At 41.9% G+C, this 20204-nt stretch overlaps 1 protein-coding gene and 1 long non-coding RNA gene across 5 annotated transcripts in view; one reads left to right on the forward strand and one right to left on the reverse strand.

The window, feature by feature from the left end:
* PRTFDC1 (phosphoribosyl transferase domain containing 1) overlaps positions 1-20204 on the forward strand; it is a 90061-nt gene that overhangs the window by 34318 nt on the left and 35539 nt on the right. The window lies entirely within an intron of this gene.
* Positions 3014-17980, reverse strand: LOC103681453. Of its 3 annotated transcripts, none has more exons than XR_005838915.1 (4): positions 17644-17980; positions 14073-16405; positions 11757-11898; positions 3014-3241 (listed from the first exon to the last, which is right to left on the reverse strand). It is a non-coding gene; the product is annotated as an uncharacterized LOC103681453 (long non-coding RNA). The 3 variants fall into 3 exon arrangements; XR_005838914.1 differs by lacking the exon at positions 3014-3241 and adding an exon at positions 10762-11341; XR_573279.2 differs by lacking the exon at positions 3014-3241 and having other exon boundaries at positions 10762-11898.

Raw genomic sequence — 20204 nt, forward strand, 5'->3', positions numbered from 1 at the left:
TTGTGAAAGTACATGATGACTTTCTTTTTATTTTTGTAGTAATCCAAACCAAACTGGAATATTTCTGGTAGAAATAGTCACATTCCTCACACTTGAATAAAATATTTGGAAATTTAGCAAACGGGTTGTATGTCCTAAAACAATGTTTACTTGTAGCTATTATTAACTTCATTTTCTTATTTAAATGTGTAATTTTGAGTCCCGGTTCTATGATTTATTTTTTCTAGCTGACTTGACTATAAAACTTTATGGCATTGAGGCACTTTAGCCAAGAGATTCATAGGGCAGTGTGAGTTTTGGATTTCAGTTTTATATTACGGTTCATGGGCATTCAGCATTTAAAAAAAAAAATCAAACAAAATGGACATTCCCAGAAGTCAAGTACAGACAGTGCCCAACTTGGGATTTTTTGACTTTACAGATGATGTGAAAGCAATATGTATTCAGTAGAAACTGTACTTTGAACTTTAAATTTGGGTCTTTTCCCAGGGCTAGTGACACAGTCTGATCCTCTCTCGTGATGCTGGGTGCGAGGGAGCCGCAGTCCGTGGTCAGCCCCTCGATCACCGTTACAACCATCCTGCACTCATACAGCCACTCTGTTTTTCACCTTCAATACAGTATTCCATAAATTACGTGAGATGTTCAACACTTTCTTATAAAATAATCTCCGTGTGAGATAATTTTGCCCAACCGTTGGCTAATGTCATTGGTCTGAGCATTTTAAGGTAGGCCAGGCTAAGCTCTGGTGTTTGGTAAAGTAGGTGTATCCAGTGCATTTTTGACTTCACAATATTTTCAGTTTTTCTATGGGTGAGGGACTGATTTCCTCCCAGAAGGAAAATAGAATTTCATTAGTTCCCAAATTTAAAAATCCTAACCCTATGGAAATCCTATCTCCTCACATGTGACTCAAGGAAAGATTTGTTGATGCATCTTCAACGTACAGCTGCTTTGTGTGTTTCGTGACTTTCACTTCTCTGAATTCTGGTTCCTATATTAGAGGTAAATAGATTCTAAAAATTGCTTTGGAACCATTGCCTGAGTTGTCTTTACCCTTCTTAGCCTCTGACTATAATTGAATGAAAAGACATTCTAATGGGGGGGGGGGCATTGAAAACCATTTAGGCTAACTTGAAAGGGACATTTCTGGCAAAAATGCCAATTCCTGACCACCCAGATCAGGTAAAGTAAGACTAATTTGATTCTGATCTCTCTTTGGTGTGAAGATCACAGTAGAATTTTACTTAACAAGTTTCTGGGCATAAAAAATTGTCAGTTTGGGCCTGCCATAGCTTGAGATATTTGGAGTGACAGAGCAAGCATGTGAATGATAATATCCAACGGAGAACTTTACTATAACTAAAAACCACATAATTAATCATCTCATAAACCTAACATATACATATGAATTTACTTAAAGGGTCAAGTAAAAGGAACAAAAAGATTGCTCGACATTTCCTGACAGCATTACACCCAACCCTCTCCTAGCTAACCTAATTTTGAACCAACAGGAAGAAGCCAGTTCCAGGGTTATCTCTCAACATAAGGTTCTCTACTAGATGACTCTGCCTTGGAAACTGGGCAGCCCTAGAAAGGTTAGTGTGTTCTCCCTAAACTGGCTGAAATGTCAATGGCAAATGGTATTAGGACCTCTAGATGCTGTACTTGAAATTATTTATATTTGATTTACTGAAAAGATTTTATTATACTGTATTGTCGTAGCTGATTTCAGAAAGTGAAAATGGCGTTTTCTGTTTTAGTAAACATCTGTAGTTTTTAACTTAGTAAAAAGAAGCCTTTCGTAGGTTTAAAAAAAATAATAATTTATTTGAGAGAGAGCATGAGAGCAAGAGCAAACAAGCAGGGGGCAGGGGCAGAGGAAGAGGGAGAAGCAAACTCCCCGCTGAGCAGGGAGCTCGATGCGGGACTTGATCCCAGGACCCTGGGATCATAACCTGAGCCAAAGCCAGAGGCTTAACTGACTGAGCCACCCAGGCACCCTTTTGGTAGGTTTTGAATGGAAGGTGACATGTTGTGATATATGGTTTAAAAGGATCGCTCAGGATGCTGTTTAGAATAGGATGAATGGGCAAGAGAGAACTGTTAAGAGGTTATAGTTAAGGGGTCACCACAGTAATCATAGTGATGGAGACATGACTGTAGACGTTTGTCAAAACTCTTTGGGGGCGCCTGGGTGGCGCAGCGGTTAAGCGTCTGCCTTCGGCTCAGGGCGTGATCCCGGCGTTATGGGATCGAGCCCCACATCAGGCTCCTCCTCCGCTATGAGCCTGCTTCTTCCTCTCCCACTCCCCCTGCTTGTGTTCCCTCTCTCGCTGGCTGTCTGTCTCTGTCAAATAAATAAATAAAATCTTTAAAAAAAAAAAAACTCTTTGAATTATAGACTCAAAATTGGTATATGTAAATTAAACCTCAAAAGAGCTGATTTTCTAAAGTAGTGCTAAATATTCCTGCTTTTATTGTGGAGGTTAGCCCATATTAATTGTTTGGGATTCTAGAAATAAACAAACAGGTGTGCACTGCATAAGCACTCTTGAAAAAACTACTTACCTCTCTAGCCATCTGTCACCTCAGCCGTAAACTGGAGACTGTAGTTTCTGATTTAGTGACTTCTTAAATCTGAAAAGTCAGGTATAAGAATTGTTTTTGTGGGGTGCCTGGGTGGCACAGCGGTTAAGCGTCTGCCTTCGGCTCAGGGCGTGATCCCGGCGTTATGGGATTGAGCCCCACATCAGGCTCCTCCGCTGTGAGCCTGCTTCTTCCTCTCCCACTTCCCCTGCTTGTGTTCCCTCTCTCGCTGGCTGTCTCTATCTCTGTCGAATAAATAAATAAAATCTTTAAAAAAAAATTGTTTTTGTAAACTGTATTGAATTTTAATTGCCTCGAGTTCAGTTTTTATTTATTGGAATCCAGTGGTGATTTCATGTTGTAAAGTATCCTTTTGTAGTAAAGTAAGTGGGCGTGAATTATTTTGTAGACTGGTATTTTTGAAGACTAGATTTTATTAAAGCCGGATGGATCTATAATTACATAATCCTGAGTGGGGGTGGGGGAGGGGAGCTTGCTCTCATCTGGACAAGCAGAAATTCGAGGCTCTTAGGTGGTTCACACTCAGCTAACATTGATCACTGTATTCACTGCGATCATACCCCGCAGCTTCAGACACAGTATCTTAGTCTTCCACGGCACTTTGAAAGAGGTGTCATTATCCCCAGTATGCCTACAGGGAGATAAAAATCTGTCAGTTGTTAGATGACTCGCACCGGGCACTCAGCTTGTAATTGGTGAAACGAGAATTAAATCTTAAGTTTTCTGGTTTTATACTTTTCCCTCAACCAAAGCTGCCTTTTTGCTCCAGTCCTTAAAATACATGTAAGTTGTCAGCATAATAATTGGCCTTAACTTACTGAATCCCCAGCCTCCACCATTACTCAGCATATTGGACAAATGTATGCATCTTATTAGAATACATCTGCATAGGAACCCAGCCGTGTCAGTAAGCTCTGGCCATGGGCACTGAGAAAGACCCCCCATGCTGCTAATTTAGCCCTTCACCTAATTTCACTGAGGTGCTAAGTGCTTCACAGACTTTAAACAAAGTGGCATTTTTCAATATGGAGGGCAAAAAATGGAGTGAGAACATTCTGAAATCTCAAATTAATGCCAGGTGCAGTGTACTAGTCTTCCAGTGTTAGAAGAAAGGGACATTTTCCCCCATACAAAGCTGACGAATGAACGAAGAAATACATGCAATATTTTAAAATTCACCCACTTAAGTGATTTGCTGAAAGCCTGTGCATCAATGATTCTGCTAGGTCCTGCAAATTTGGGAAAACATTACACAATTGTACACAATCTCTGTCCTTAAATGGACTCACAGCTTAGTAAGGGAAACAGATGTTCCCACAAATGAGTGCTGAACAGTGAGATAATGGGTCGTGGATACTTTTATGTAATAAAAAGGGAACCTGCACACTAGCTAGTTACCGAAAGTCCTGCAATCTCTTTCTCTGATCTTTGCGGTAGATCTTAACATACGGGGAAGGCTAGATGCCCTGTTGAAGGCTGATCATCCCAGGAGGGGAGTTTGTGTTTAAAACGCCTGCCCCTTTTCCTGCATACTCATCCCAGCCAGAGATGTTCTGAGTTTCTGGGAGGATCTGGAATCAAAGGGACTGTTTAGAAGAGGGGTTAACTCCAAATGTTCATCCCCTGCCTCCACACCCCACCTCCGTTACCGGGGCCGGAGTGGAACTAGGTCTAGATCCAGTGAGGTGCCCAGTAGCACATGGAGAGCGCCAGCATTCAAGCCCTTTCCAGCCCCTTCAAGCCCTGGCTTGTCAGCAGCCCTCTTAGGGGGAAAAGGGAACACTTTGTCACTTGGTGGTATATTTCTTCCTGCCTGAGATGGTGAAAAAACATCAAAATGTGTAAAGAAACATTGTTGGTGGTCTTCCAGTTCTTGATTTGATGAGAGCTAGAAGGCGTGTTCAATTAAATGCAATTGAACAAAAATATACTGAGGGTCTTGTGTACCTCAGTGGTGATCGAAGCGTGTGATGCAGCCCTGCGCCTCGGGGGCCTTTGCTGAAGATCAAGCAGTAGTCAGTGAAACTATTCTAAAAGGCCCTATTCAACGTTCTCTTTAAATGTCTTGGACCAAATCCTAGAAAGCCTTGCTGCCCTCAAGTAAAATTTTCCCACATTCGATGTTCAAAACACTTGGTTGCTAGAAAACTCTGTAAAGAAATTTTACTGAAAATCAAACTCTTAGGGCAAAGGTTATGACATTTTGTTGCCTGACTCCAGAATGAAATAGTCTTTTATTCCGTGCCCTCTATTATTTAGACTGGGTTACAATACTTCACTTGGAAATGCGTTTGCATGTAGTTTTAAAATGAAAGAGGATGGCAAGAAAAAGAAAGAAGACAATTGCTCCAAATATTTTTTGATTGTTAGAAAAAATAGAACTTCCTCTGTGGTGTTGGTGGAACTTCGTGGGATTTTTCAGAACCCAAGTGAAGTGTAGTAACTCCAGAAATGATTATGTTGCTATTTTCAAAGACATTTTTTTCCCCCAAAGAATTTGCCTGGAAGTGATTGAAGTCAGATACTTTTATCCTGTGGAAATTCTAACTCATACAACTATCAGTCTCCATTTCCTGGGTAATTTTCCATTTTTATGCTTATCTACACTATCCATGCTTTCTTTCTTTCTTTTGGGGGGGGGGCAGAGGGAGAGAGAGAGAGAATCTTAAGCAGGTTCCACACCCAGCCCAACATGGAGCTCCATTTGACCTGAGCTGAAATCAAGAGTCAGACACTTAACTGACAGCCCCCCAGGCACCCTACACTATCCCATTTTTCTGAAGTGTTTTCATGTGACTTGTATATTCAGGAAACTAAGACATAAGCTGCTTTATATCCTCAATGGATATACTTATAGCATAACCATATGCCTATATTCCAGAGAATTCCATTCAAGGAAAGAGAAACCAGCAGCAAAACCAGCAAGAGTACCAAGATCCCCATGACATGTGCATTTCTCTATTCCTTTGACCCCATGCCTTTCAGAACCGAGCCTGTGGTGCTCGAATGGGAGCAAGCAGCTAGCAGTCCTCAAGCCAGCTTTCAAGGGCAGCTGAGGAAAACCTCTTACGTGGGAGCCTTGTGGCCACAGTTGCTCCCATGAAATGAGGTCTCGTAGCAATCCTACTTTTATTTCCCTGATAAATAAAAATGTTCCAGTTCACTGGCCTCTTAGCAGAAATGCCAAGGATATTAAAAAAAAAAATTAAAGACAGACTTCTGTGTGCCTTCTGTGCGGTCTATATTCTGACATTTACTAAGGAAGATATTATTCTCCTTGTTCCACGTGGTAAGACACATTCATTCGTTCATTCACACGAGTCATTTGTTCCAAGTTTCAGTGTAGTCCACCTTCAGCTAGTAATGGATGTGCGTGCACACGCTCATGTGCATACACATGCGTGTGCGTGTGTCTGTTATGTAAGTATTCAAATTTGCACATTTTTGTAATTCTTTTTTTTTTTAAGATTTTATTTATTTATTTGACACAGAGAGAGACAGTCAGCGAGAGAGGGAACACAAGCAGGGGGAGTGGGAGAGGAAGAAGCAGGCTCCCGGCCGAGGAGCCCGATGTGGGGCTCGATCCCAGGACTCTGGGATCACGTCCTGAGCTGAAGGCAGACGCTTAACGACTGAGCCACCCAGGCGCCCCACATTTTTGTAATTCTTAATCTTTCTTCATATTCAGTATCTTTAGACCTCATAAGGTGGGTGGCCCAGGCCTCTCTGACTTCAGAGAGGACCGGGCATTCACAATGTAATCAGAATGGTAATGAGGCATATATACAAAGCATGGGAGCAGAGGGAGGGGAGGGGAGGCTCCCTCGGCTGGAGCATGAATGTGGACTGGGGCTCTCCCTACAGACAAGAGGAGATGGGGAGTTAGAAGCTGAGAAATCAGCACCTACAACTGCACAGGGATAGGAGGAAGCCTGATCTGGCGTGGGTTGGGGACCATGTGCATGGGCCATGTTAGGAGGCTGAACAGCCGAGGTGAGCCTGGTCTACCTCTGGAGTTGACCTGAACCCTCTGGTCTGGAGGTCGGGAAACCATGGGAGGATTTTAAACAGGGAAGTGATACACTCAGCTGTGACGTAGAAAGTCATTCTGAGGGTGATGTGGAGCATTAGAGGTGGACGAGACTAGGAATAGAGAGGATAGGTAGGAGTCTATTGCCACAGTCCAGTCAAGACAGGAAGAGGCTCTGAACTAAGGCAAAGACAGAGGGGAAGCAGCAGAAAGAACGGGCATAGTTTGAGCCTTTGTGGAAGTATTTTGAAGGCAGTTGGACACATCATTGAATCTTTATGAGCCTCAGTTTCTAATCTGTGAGGTCAGTGTAATAACACTTACTTTGAAAAATCCTATCAGGGTAAGATGAGATCACCACCCCACCACCAATGAGCCCTTCCTCTTTCTACTTCCCATGCCAGTCATACTGGCCTCCTGGTGTTTCCTGAAATATACCTTGTATACTCACACTCAGAGCCACCCCACCCACTTCTCCCCCAGCTCGGATGCTTCTTAAATGTCACCTCATCAGAGATGTTATTCTGACTGCCCTATCTAAAATAGTGTCCCCCACATCCTTCATTCCCCTATCCCAATATATTTTTTGATAGAACTTACACTGCAGATATATTAATTAAGTATTTATGTATGTACATAATCCATGTCTTTGTTCACTAAAATGTAAGGCCCAAAAGAGTAGATACTTGTTTGCTCACTAGTGTCTGCAGAACCTAGAAGAGTTTCTAGCATTTAGTGGTTGTGATATTGCGATTTATAATAAGAAATACACATTTGGTTTTCACCCACTTCCTGACACAGAGCTCCTAAAACCCTTGGAATTTCCTGTGATGAGAATGATAAAGGTGTCTTTTATTGTTAATGAGTGACTATTGGAAAGCACCTAAGCACGGGGGCTGGTTGCCAGTGGAGACCACCATGTGATGAAAGGGTTGAAACTTTCAGTCCCACCCAATCCCTAACCCCCATACTCTGACTTTCTGGGAAGGGAGAGGGACAAGAGATTGAGTTCAATCACCAATGGCCAATGGTTTCATCAATCGTTGGTGAACCAGAATACATCCGTGTGTTGCCATGCTAAGCCCCAGACTCCACAGGGACATAAGTTCCTGTGTTTAGGGACTCGCCCTATGTATCTCTTCATCTGGCTGTTGATTCATATCCTTTATAATAAACCAGTAATCAAGTGAGTAAACTGGTTTCCTTAGTGCTATGAGCCACTCTGGAAAATTAATTGAACCCAAGGTGGGGGTTGCAGGAGCCTCTCCCATCTATAAACAGATGGTTAGAGCACAAGTAACAACCTGAACTTGCAATTGGCATCTGAAATGGAGGATAGTCTTGTAGGACTGAGCCCTCAACCTGTGGAATCTGATGCTATCCCCAGGTAGCCAGTGTCTGAATTCATTTGAATTGTAGGACACCCAAGCAGGTGTCAGAGAATTGTGGGGAAACAACCCACACTTTGGAATTGGTGTCAGCGTACTACAAATATTTTGAATGAATGAACAATGAAGATAAAGTGTCAGATACCTGAATCCTGCCACCTTTTGTATCTATCCGTCTATCGTTCTGTCCATCCACCCACCCATTTCTGATCAAAGCAGCTATAGTAGTGGTGATAATACTACTAGGACCAATAATCATAATTCATTGAATATTTGCTACTCAGACACTATATAAGTGATTTACATGGACTTTCTCATTTAATTCTCAAAAAAATAAATGAGGGGCTCCTGGGAGGCCCTATCAGTTAAGTGTCAAACTCTCGGTTTCGGCTCAGGTCATGATCTCAGGGTCATGAGATCCAGTCCTGTGTCAGGCTGTCCACTAGGTCTGGAGCCTGCTTGGGATTCTCTTTCTCCTTCACCCTTTGCCCCTCCCCCTGCTCTCTCTCTCTCTCAAAACAAAACAAAAGAAATATAAAGTAGGCAATCAATAGTGACCCATTCCTCTAGGTGATTAAATTAATAGATAACCTTGAATATGGTTGATAAAAGGAAGAGAAGAGAATTCTATGACTCTTGGCTTCTGGCTTGAATATCTGATGGATAATGTATCCTCACTTAGACACAGGAGGAAGAAACCATTCAACAAGAAAGACAACAGGTGTTTTAGTACAGACTGACTTTGAAGGGCCCATAGAACACCCCTGTGGAGTTTTCCAGTAGACTGTTAGGAATATGAGCTTCGGTACTATAAAGATACCTTAGCAAGAGGCAAAAATAAAACAGGCAGTCCTTAGCATACGGGTGGGAGTTGAGGCGTGGAAGAGATTTCTACAGAATGTGAACATGGGTTGAAAGTGGGGGTAAGATTTTGGATAATATCTATGTAATAAGAGGTGGGGTGAGGAAAAGGAGCCCACACTAGGAAGGGTCAGTAATGTAGGGAAAGGACCAAGTAAGAGTGGGCTCTATAAACCATTGTTTAGTCTTCTGTGGCTACTTCTGGGATAATTAGAGGTCCCTAGAGGGTCTGATGTATTCTTAGGGTTTCCAGAAGACATGGCTCCAGAATATTAAGTCAGGGAGAGGGGATCCAAGGGATGGCATAGAAGATGACCAGTGCTGTGCACCTGACATGTTCCAAGCCCTCCATACAGCTGACTGGCGTGCCCCCTGACACGCTGTCACAATCACTGGCATGCCTCCCTCACAGCCTTGCAGGAGCCCTCAGTACCACTCAGTCTTTGTGTGGAGGAACAGTTGGTTGTGCAAACTTTTTGGGGAAGAGACATCTCAACAAAAATATGTAATAGTGTGACCAGTTCTTCAAAAGGGGAGAATTGTCACATACTTGTTTTTGTCAACTTAAGAAACGATAAGAAGAATCTCAGACTTGCGCATGGAAAAAAAGAAACCCTTCAGATGAAAGAGAATCTGAGTGGTTTAAGAGTGCAGCCTACTGGGTACAGTGCAACCTCCTCTGCTTCTATCAAATGAACTTCATCGAGAGGAGGTAATGCTGTCGAATTTCAGGCAGTTACAGGGTAGTCTATCAAAATAAAGACAAAAACTTTCAGCTTACAGTTTAGAAAGGCTAGAACAAGGGCAAGAAGAAATGAAATGGTACATTTTTCTGAGTGACCCTCTTCAAAGATGGCCCTTAAAATGGACGACCAGACTGTTGAATGGAGAATGTGGAAAGAATATCAACCAGGAAAACCAGGTCCTACCCCTGGCTCTACCAAAACCAGCCACGTGAGCTTTCTAGGCCTTACTACTTTCCTTTGTAAAATGAAAGAGGAGGACTTCTTCTTTTTTTTTCTATAAATATAATAGTCCCCAGTTACCACGGGGGATTACATCCCAAGGCCCCCAGTGGATTTCTAAAATCACAGAGAGTACTGAACCCTATATGTACTATATTTTTTCCTATACAGATATACCTGTGATAGAGTCTAATATAAATTTGGCACAGTAAGAGACTAACAACAATAATAGAACAATTATAATATATGCGGTAATGAAAGTTACATGAAAGTGGTCTCATTCAAAAAATCTCATTGTGCTATATTCACTCGTCTTCTCGTGATGATGTGAGATGATAAAATGCCTGCAATAGGAGAGGAGGTGAAGTGAGTGACATTGGGTGACATAGCCTAACGCTAGGCTTCTGATAGATCAGATGTAGGATCATCTGCTTCCAGACCACGGTTGGCTGAGGGTAACTGAAACTACAGAAAACAAAACTGTAGATAAGGGGGGACTACTGTATCACAGGGTGACTATTAAAATATGAGCTCCGTGAGAATGGAGATTGTGTCTATTAATTGCTTCTTGAGGTATGCATGTTTTAAAAATGTTTTATTGTGGGGCGCCTGTCTAGTGCAGTCGGTTAAGTGTTGGACTCTTGGTTTTGGCTCAGGTGGTGTTTTCATGGTTGTGAGATCGATCCCCACGTCAGGCTCTGTGCTCAGCACGGAGTCTGCTTGAGATTCTCTCTTCGCTCCCTCTGCCTCTCCCACTTGTGCTCACTCTGTCTCTCTCTAAAATAAAATAAATAAATCTTTTTTAAAAAAATGTTTAATTGAAGTATAACTACATACCGGAAAGTGTTCAAATCGTAAGCGGTCAGCTTGATGAATTTTTCACCAAATGAATATGAATACACTCATGTAATCATTACCAGCTTGCAACAAATAGAACGTTACCAGCTGTTTACTTTATTAGTTTTCTGCTTACAGGGAATGCTCAGCAAATAACAAGTTAGTCTATGAAGATGACCCAATAATCTTTCCACAACTGCCCTTATACCTTGTTATTCTATTCATAGTGGGGAATTTGTGCGAATAATCCACTCAGTCTTTTAGGGTCTTAGGAGAATAGCATATATTTGTTGAAAGAATAAATGAATGAGGATTGAAGAGAACTATTATGGCAAGGTCTCTAGACAATGAAGAAGAAAGAAATCTAACTGTAATCTTACTAGACTACATCTTGCTTGCTTTCCTGTTTCTTGTCACCGTGTCACTGTGTGGTGAGAGAAGAAAGGACTTTAAGCTCCACTGTCACTGTCTTTGGTCCAAAGTGTGAAGGAAAATGTGAACATTAACTTCCCGAGGCTTCTAGAAGAGTCTCCTTTCCTAAGATTGGCAGTTGGCACTGGATCATAATTTATGAAGACGAGATTCTAGCCCCGGTTCTGATGCGACCTACTGATTCACAAGGTCTTGGACAGAAGAGGACCAGGTCTCATCTGTAAAAAGACAGACGTGGGCAATTGCTAGAATTCATTCCTGCTCTACGATTCCAAGGACACCCACTTCTTTACAATGCCTGGTTGTCGCCCACAGAGCAGATGAAAATGAACGGGGACCTCAAAATAGTGAGCCACTAGCATAGGTCCACGGCTCTGAGTTCGCTGATGAAACTAACCAGGCAGAGATGAACGCCTAACTGGAATGTGAATTGTTACCTTGCAAAAGAGCAATGTAAAGATTAAGGGGGGAAAAAATCCTGGGCTGTCCATCCCTCTGCCATCCAGCGAAACGGGCAGCTTTGATGAGTAATCTGTCCACTGCTCCAAGCCATCAGCTTTGTTCTTATCGCCCACTTTGCTGAAGCAGAGTTTTCGCCTCCAAAGCAACCCCAACTGTGCAGATCTCACCTACCTAACACTCCTCTGCGGATAGACGGTGCAAGGATGGCAGTGACAGTCATCGGGAAGATTCCGGGGCTTTGACCCTTCTAGACGGATACCTGTGACAAGTCACCACACCTTTGTACCATCTCTGCTGTGGTGAGTGGCTATTCCTAGATGTTAAGGAAGAGAAAGAAATTCACTGTAGATGCCGAGTGATTCCATACAGCAGTAAGACATCAGCAACATGGGAAAATTGGAAATGTTCTGTTTCGGCTTTTTTAAAAACACATTTTAGCATGTATTAGTGAGGTTAGGCCATGGTAGTCAGTTCCCTTTAAAAGCGAATTTCTGTCTATAGCTTCTATTTTTAGCTTACGATTACACCGTGCGCATGCGCTCGCCCCTGCCCGTTTCCCTTAGCCTTCTAATTGCTGACACTGTACCCGCAAAGAACCACCCAGTTAGTTTCTCACACAGTCGCAGGTTCCTTTTTTCTTACTGACTGATGTTACCCTGCTCGGCCATTCAAGAAATGAGAGCCTGACAACTGAGGGATTTTAATTGTGGCCTTGGGAATCAACTATACATAAAGGAGCCGAGATACAATTGTCTATTAAATTACGTTATGGTGTCTGAGGCATATGATTCTGAAGCAGATTCAAAGCCTAGACACATGTCTGATGCTAAAATATGATTTCCAGGTTGTAACTACTTTGTAATTTGAGGTTCGACTTTCAGACCAAAGACTTCAAATTCTAATTTCAAACACCAATCAGTGACAGGTGACCATGAAATAATCTCTTCTCTTAAGGACACAGGAAGCAGGGTTTTCTCTTTTTAAGTACAGTCTTTATGCATAGATTTTATTTAATACAATGTTTATGTGGAGTCTTTGAAAACAGTATTTACCCTAGTTATTTGTTTTTTAATTCTGGAAATAAACATGCAGGAAACTTAGCAACTAAAATCCCACTCACTGAGTAGTGTTATCTAGATAGGTTGATTGGGTTTCTGGGAGGAACAATTAATTTTTTTTTAATCCAATGAATGGATTTGATGAGAATATTTAAAAGACTAAGGATCTGTGTGTTCCAAAGAGCACACCTAATTCTCTTTCACAAATTGGTTAGCACATTCTATCTCCCCTCAAGATTCTGGAAGGTTCTGAGATATTTTGCCTTTTTGTTAATTGGCCAAAATAACAGGGTAACTTCTCTGGAGCTGTGGAAGTTGATGGGAAAAATTCAGTTGCAAAAATACCAAGTTACATAAGGTTATATAAAAAGTCAGCTACAGAACCAAGGCCTCAGAGTTTCTGGCTTTTGGTTTCTGCTCCTCTTTGAGCCTTGGTGTGAAATGGTGTGTGAACTGCCACCGTTTGAAGGGTCTTTTGACCAATACCCCTGCCGTGTTGTTTCTCACATCTCAACACTGGCTTAGGTGTTCACAGGAATTTATATTTGGAAGGAAACTCTGAAGAGGCAAATATTGAAGTTCTCTCAGTTTAACAATATGAGAAATGATATAAAAAAAGGTGTGGTTTTTATAATGGAGAACTAGGTTGCATTCGGTCAATTCGGTGTGCTGTGGAATTCTACCTAGAGATGGACAATAAGCAACAATTAAATTTCTTTTGATTGATTTTCAAACCTTTGCCAGCTAGCAGTCTCTACACATTAACTACTCTCCTCATTTAAAAAAAAAAAAATCTGAGTTCATTTCCGATCCATCTTTTTTTTTTTTTTAAGATTTTATTTATTTATTTGACAGAGAGAGATAGTGAGAGAGGGAACACAAGCAAGGGGAGTGTGAGCGGGAGAAGCAGGCTTCCCACTGAGCAGGGAGCCCGATGCGGGGCTCCATCTCAGGACCCTGGGACCATGACCTGAGCCAAAGGCAGATGCTTAATGGCTGAGCCACCCCACACGCCCCTCCAATCCATCTTTTGCTCACTTCCTAACTCCCCCAGTTCTGGTAGATGAGAGTCCACAGATATCTATGTCTGTACGAGAAAGAAAATCTGTAAGGGCAGCATTGCTGTTTAATTCAGAGTACTTCCTACAACATTGTTGGCTATTCTCAAACAGAATTAGAGAATTTCACTGCTGTGGGAACATGTTTAAAATAACCATCATGTGTCATAGTCATCTGTCTCTATTGTCTTGAAATATTGGATTTTTAAAGCCTCTTGTATATTTCTCTTTCTCGAGTATATAGTTCAAATATGGCATCACTATCATAGCATAATTGAGTACATTTCTGGTTAGTTAGAAATCAGTATGTTTTAGGAATACTCTACCGGATTTCTATATAATAAAGGCTGTTGCCCATGACCATGTCTTACCCGCTAAGTTTTGTGGAGAATATGGAGCCTTCTGTCAGTGACGGCAGCACATCTGTCCAATCCCATTCAAACATGTGGCCGGGGATAGTTCTGCACAGTTCTGACAGTGCGACCCCTTTCCGATGCCCTTTATCCCAGAGCACTTCCCAACCACACAGTCACAAAGGAACCCCTTCTCTTGAAACAAAATAAGACAGAGGTACTCTTTAACATCACAAAAAGTCTAGGACCAGCTACTGCAGAAAGCACTGACAAATCATATTATCAACTGAAGTTGTGGGAGACAAATTAGACTGGTTCCCCAGCTCCCAGCAATTGCCCCAGTGGCCCTGACTGCGCTATTCCATCCACTCCGCTACTCTCATATAGGGTCCAAATTGCCCCCTTGATCACAACTGTTAACCTAAGGGTAGATATCTGACACAAAGCAGGCGAATCACTGCAGCTTAGGTATGCTTGGCCGTAATGACTGGTCCAAGGGGCAGGCATGTGAACCGAGCCAGACGAGTGACGTCTTCTGTGGAATTTTTCACACTCAAGTGTAGAAGGAAAAATCCTTTTCTCTTGGGTGGTGAGGTTGTTAGGATGTGAGGCTAGAGGTGGAGCCGAAACAGACACAAGAGAGAGTCCCGAAGCCCTCCTGAGTCCCCGGTCCTAGAGTCTCACCATTCCTCAAACTGCCCCGTGTCCTGCCTTCCTAAACACGGTGCTTCGGCACTTCCTTTCAATTAATCACCTTTCTGTTTAAATTGGTTCAAATGGGGTGTCCGTCACTTGCACTTGAGAAAATCCTGAGTGGAACACAAGTCAAAAGGGGTACTTTAGGATATCACTTTTAATGGCAGGGAAGCATCCCACCCGCTGCATATATTCACAGATTTTTCAAGTAATCCTCTATTATTGGACATTTAGATACTTAAAGTCTTCCTGCATCATAAATGATGCTGTGATCAACCTCCCTGTTCATAAGATGTTGTACACATCGCTGACTGCTTCATTAGGCTTGCTCCTAAAACTGGGTGTACTTTGAAAGCTTTTGATATGTTGTCACCCACATAAAAAGCTTTTTTTTTTTTTAAATTCAAGTATAGCTAACGTACAGTGATATATTAGTTTCAGGTGTACAATATCATGACTCAACAATTCAATACATTACTTAGTGCTCATCACCATAAAAGTACTCTTAATCCCCTCCACCTCTCTCACCCATCCCCCCACCCACCTCCCCTCTGGCAAGCACCAGTTGGTTCTCTATACATGTCTCTGAGAGCTTTTGATACATTGGCACCAGATTTCCCTGACAAACATTTGTATTTAACGTGCATTTCCAACAGCAGTCTATGCAAGCGTTTGTTTTTTTCACACTGTCACCACCTCGGGATACGATCGTTGTGCTTCTTTAATATGTTTCTCAATTTTCTAAGCAAAACGTGCTAACTCATTGTTTTTTTCGGTTTGCACATCTTGGGAAAAGCAGGTCATTCTTACAGAGAAGCCCTGGGTTTCTACCATGTTTTGGAGCATCGTGCTGGTGGCGCTCTTATCACTGTGCTGAGCCTCCGTGGCCGCCAGACTCACTCTATCAAATGTTAACAGAGTTTCCTGCCATCGGAGGGTTTTGTCAAAATATCACGTTGCCTCATTTTGGTCCAAAATACCCACAACTCACTTCATGCTGAGAGGAGGAGAAGAGAAATCATCCAGTACATATCCTAAGAGATGCTAGCAGGTAGCGGGAGCACCTTTGCTTTATTTTGTTGGGTTTTGTTCCATTTAGACTTAGTGATCGAGGGGGATGGGAAAGCCCTTTTACTGGCAAAGAAACTGACCCTAAGGAGGAGACTTTCTTTTGACTCATGTTGCTCTCAATTTTTTTTTTTTAATGCACTCACAATAGTTTGTTCTTCTGCTATGGAGCTGGAATGACCTTGGATTTCACAGAGGCACTTTTCAAGACTCTTCCACGTCATCCTTTTCCAAAGCATTTGCACTGTGTGACCGCCCAGTGCTCTCACAAGGGACTGAATGACACACTTTCTCTTTCCTTTGCAGTGACTCCAAGTAGGGTGCATTTGCACTCCCTCCCATTAGCAGCAGGCTAAAACCAGCATGACATTGTCGGAGTTGAGCTTGGGGAACGCTGAGCTTCTCGAAGAGACTCTCCAAGTGGAGACGGGCCATGTTGCACAATTAAAAACTTGGGGAAACATCCTTTACAGCATGCACTGTTGACTTCTGTACTGCTGTTGACCAAGACCAAAAGCCCCTTTTGTGCACACGTGGCACGAGTGCGATGCGGCCAGAGAGTTAGATGCTTGAGATTTTCACCGTGTCTGTGCAGTAAAAGAAAGAGAGGAGGAAACTACTTTCATTTTATCTTTTGATTATGTGTTGACTTAGCTTCCAGTGGTTGGAAAATGATCATGTGAAAAAATTGTTTTAGTATGGTTAGGTCTGTCCTCATTTATCAAAAGATTTCATTAAGGCATATTGGTTTTCATTTTTAATTAGTCTATATTTTTTGTATATATGAAAAAATATATGCATATATGTATATACTTTTATACATACCTATGAAAAGCGCAGACTGATTTAAAAGTGAAAATCAATATGCCTTAATGCAATCCTATTTTAGCCTATTACATCAATAATAATGATATTTAAATATATATGGTGGGTGTGCAGCCCCATTCTACCCCTCCTAAATTGTAAGGTTTTCTTTCCTTTGTTGTCCAGTGCTATACCTCTTCCCTAAGCTCACATCAGCACCACCACCCCCCCCATGTATAGAAAACTACTTTATTTATTTGAATAAGAAAATTTCGAGATTTCCAGAAGAAAGAAAAAAAACCTACATGGAGATAGAAACAGAGTGGCTTATAGGCTATAGGTTTTTAATTTAACCTTGGTTCAAGTCACAATTTCCCGGGATCTCAGTTTTCACATTTATAACAGGAAAGGGATTGAGTATTCTCTACAGTGGTATTCAGTTTTACAATTAGAAGATATAACACAGGCAGACCTGTCTGGGGAGCCAGATCCCAAGTTTCTCTTTTATAAAGCACTTGGCATTTCCCCTTCTCTTTCTGGATTTTAACCCGATTCCCCTCTAGCTCACCACCCTCTAATGGGACCAGATGGTAGTGTTAATGACTACCATTTCCTGATGCCTACTCAGAGCCAGAATGTATTTGAGGTTCAAAAGCGTGGATTAAGTTGCTCTATGACCACACGGTCCAGGAATGGTAGAACCTGGACTTGAACCCACAATTGTCAAGCTCCAAAGCCATGATCTTCACCACCATGCTATGTCGTCTCCCGGTAGGCTGGTGATTTTCACGTGTGTTTTCAGCACTGAAATGTTTTAAGTGATATCTTCCATAAAACCTCAAAAGTGGATCTGCTCTGGGTTCAGTAGAGTGGGTACGTGGGTGTCGGCCCCTTCGCCTCATCTACTAGCCTAGGTTCACCCCACTGTGCTTTCCCAGAACTCTGAACTGCAAGACATGGGAAAGAAACCATGACACTCCCATGACTACGCACAGCTGTGATAGGGCAACACCCACCTTACCTCCTCTCCGGAGTTTCTGGGTGAAGATCGAGCAGTCAGTGTCTACAGAGGCAGAGGCCCAAGAACGTGACTCACAGTGTAAGCAGCGATTCCAATAGCCAAAGAGCCAGCAGAGCAGCCCTATTTTAATATTTCCTTTGGGGGCCACAATAATGTTATCAGGAGACAGGCAGTTTCTACACTTCCTCTGTCTTGACTCCATCACATTTTTAACAGACATGATAAGTAGGAAGCTTCAGGCCCTCATTTTTGAGCATCACTGCCATTAGCATTGCCAAGCTGATTAGTGTATCATTTTCCTGAAGTTCAACATCATGGTCAAGTGTGAGGACTTTGCTCTGAGCAGGCCCAGGTTTCCATTCTGGCCCCACCAACTACCGAGTGGGTTTGGATCAGCTATTTAATTAAGATCCCATTTTTTCGTCTAGGAAATGAGATAAAGTAAGTGAAACCCAGCACAGTATCTATCACAATAAAGGTGAGCCATTAATATTAATATTGAAAGTTAATGAAACATATTCTTCTAGTTACAAGAAAATGAGAAGAATCCATATTTCCAAAAACTTTATTAATATCTATGGTAATCTAATTATTAAAAGATGGACTCCTTTCTTTCAAACTTTTTTTTAGGGGCTCCTGGGTGACTCAGTTACTTAAGCTGAGTCACGAAGTCCAACTCTTGGTTTCGGCTCAGGTCATGATCTAATGGGTCATGAGATGATGGAGCCCCACATGGGGCTCTGCGCTTAGCAGGGAGTCTGCTAGAAGATGCTCTCCCACATGCCCGCCCCCTCTCTCTCAAATAAATAAATAAATCTTTAAAAACTTTTTTTTTTTTTTAGTTTGGATACTCTCCTTCTGAATTGCACCTAATTTTTTTGTTTTTGTGACTGCCACACTAAGTCTAGTTAACATCACCAGCACACATAGTTAAAACTTTTTTTTCTTGGGATAAGAACTTTTAAGATCTACTCTCTTAACATGATGCAATGTACAACCTGGTGACTTATAGTTAATAATAATACTGTGTTGTATATTTGAAAGTTGTGGTTGAATTTTACGTGAGGTTTCTTTCTCAAATATGCAATATTATGTCATATGGGATGTGCTATTTCCATGTTCCTGGGAGTCAGGTGTGCCATTACAAAGACAGACGCTATAATGGTCAGAGTTTAGGTGGATTTTATTATCTATTGATAGCTAAATTCCAGGTTTTTTTTTTTTTAAGATTTAATTTATTTATTTGAGAGAGAGCACAAGCTGGGGGTGGGGGGAGAGGCAGGGGCAGAGAGAGAAGCAGACTCCCCACTGAGCAAGGAGCCTGATGCAGGACTTGATTCCAGGACCCTGGGGTCATGACCTGAGCCAAAGGCAGATGCTTAAGCAACTGAGCCACCCAGGCACCCATAAATCCCAGGGTTTTAAGAGAATTTGGAAACTCCTTTTCCCATTCCTCTCAGCCAAATGAAAACCGGAATTATAGAAATCAAACTTTTGTGCAGCAGGTTTGAGAATCATTGATGCATGCTTACTATGTAACCATGTCTTCCGTGGTAGCAAAATTTGCTTTTAGGTCTTTAGTGCTCCAGAGATCACTAATGGTTTAATAGAACTGAAATGTCAATTTTCTAGTGAAGAATTTGCTTTCAGTGCCGCTTGCCTCCTGAAATACCTCAGTCCCTTTCCACTTGTGGACCAGTGTATTTATAGTACCCACAATTTGTCATTCAATTTCAATTGTTGAATTAGGTGTGCTTGAAGGGCGTATGAGCACAGAACCAAGGCTCCATCACTAATTGGCCCCAGCAGCAGATAAATGGAAGAGAAGAGGATTTATTTTGACTGTAGGGGTAAAAATAATACTGCATAGCCAGTCTGAGCAGATGAGAGTCAGGGGTGAATGTGCAGAAGAGACAGCTGGTGTTGAGTAAAGAGAAGGAGGCTAGAAGTTGTATTTAAGAAGCGACTTAATCAGAACACCAGTGATTTGAAGCAGACTTCAAAGGCACATTTGAAGGAAGTTTGACTTGGTCTCTATGGTGGCTACGGGATTGAGAAGACTTGGAGCAAATTCCTAGAACTTTTGGCTACAGTAGAGTGTAAATTATTTAACATTCATTAAATATGTATATTGACTTTTTTTTAAACTGAGCTTTTTTTTTTTTCACATTTTTAAATACTTAAACCTGATGCAATAACCTCTTTGAAAACAGCCGTTCAATAAGCATCGTAGGTACCCGTGCGCACAGCACACTTAGCCCCGGGTTCTTTCCCGGGCATTCATTCATTCAGTTGCCAATGTGAGTCATTTCCAGCTTCCAACCTCAGCACCCTCCCCTAAGCCCTCCTCCTTGGCACCTGTTGATGGACAAGTGGGTAGTTTCCAGTTTGGGGCTATTACAAATACAGCTGCTATGAATATTTGTAACAGGTCTTTGTATGGACGTAGGCTTTCTTTTCTCTTGGATAAATAAACACCGGGCGGTGAATGGCTAGACTTTATAGTAGACACAGGTTTAATTTTCTAAAAAAACTACTCAACTGTTTTCCAAAGTGGCTGT

Source organism: Ursus maritimus, unplaced genomic scaffold (genome assembly GCF_017311325.1).
Source record: "Ursus maritimus isolate PB19 unplaced genomic scaffold, ASM1731132v1 scaffold_31, whole genome shotgun sequence".
Lineage (NCBI taxonomy): Eukaryota > Metazoa > Chordata > Mammalia > Carnivora > Ursidae > Ursus > Ursus maritimus.